Source organism: Geospiza fortis, unplaced genomic scaffold (genome assembly GCF_000277835.1).
Source record: "Geospiza fortis unplaced genomic scaffold, GeoFor_1.0 scaffold3616, whole genome shotgun sequence".
NCBI classification, from domain to species: domain Eukaryota; kingdom Metazoa; phylum Chordata; class Aves; order Passeriformes; family Thraupidae; genus Geospiza; species Geospiza fortis.
In genome coordinates, this window is record NW_005055249.1 from 14,102 (window position 1) to 14,473 (window position 372).

Here is a 372-nt window from a genome sequence, read left to right on the forward strand (position 1 = left end):
AACCCCTCTGTGAGCCCCCAGAACCCACAGACCCTCCCCTGAACTCCTGCGCCAAAACCAGCCCCTGGGCAGGTGTGGGAACAGTGAGTGACGCTCCACAAACACCTCTGGGAACCCCAGAATTCACTCAACTACCCCTGAACCCCCAGAGCTGCCTGACCCCACAACCTCCCCCCCTCCAAAACCTGCCCTGTGTCCAGCACCTGGTCAGGTGTGGGAGTAGCCCCTTCCCAGTGAGTGACCCCCCCAAAAACACCTCTGGGAATCCCCAGAGCCCACACACCTATCCCTGAGCTCCTGCCCCAAAAGCAGCACCTGGTTAGATGTGGGAACAGTGAGTGAGCCCCAAAAACAGCTCTGTGAGCCCCCAGA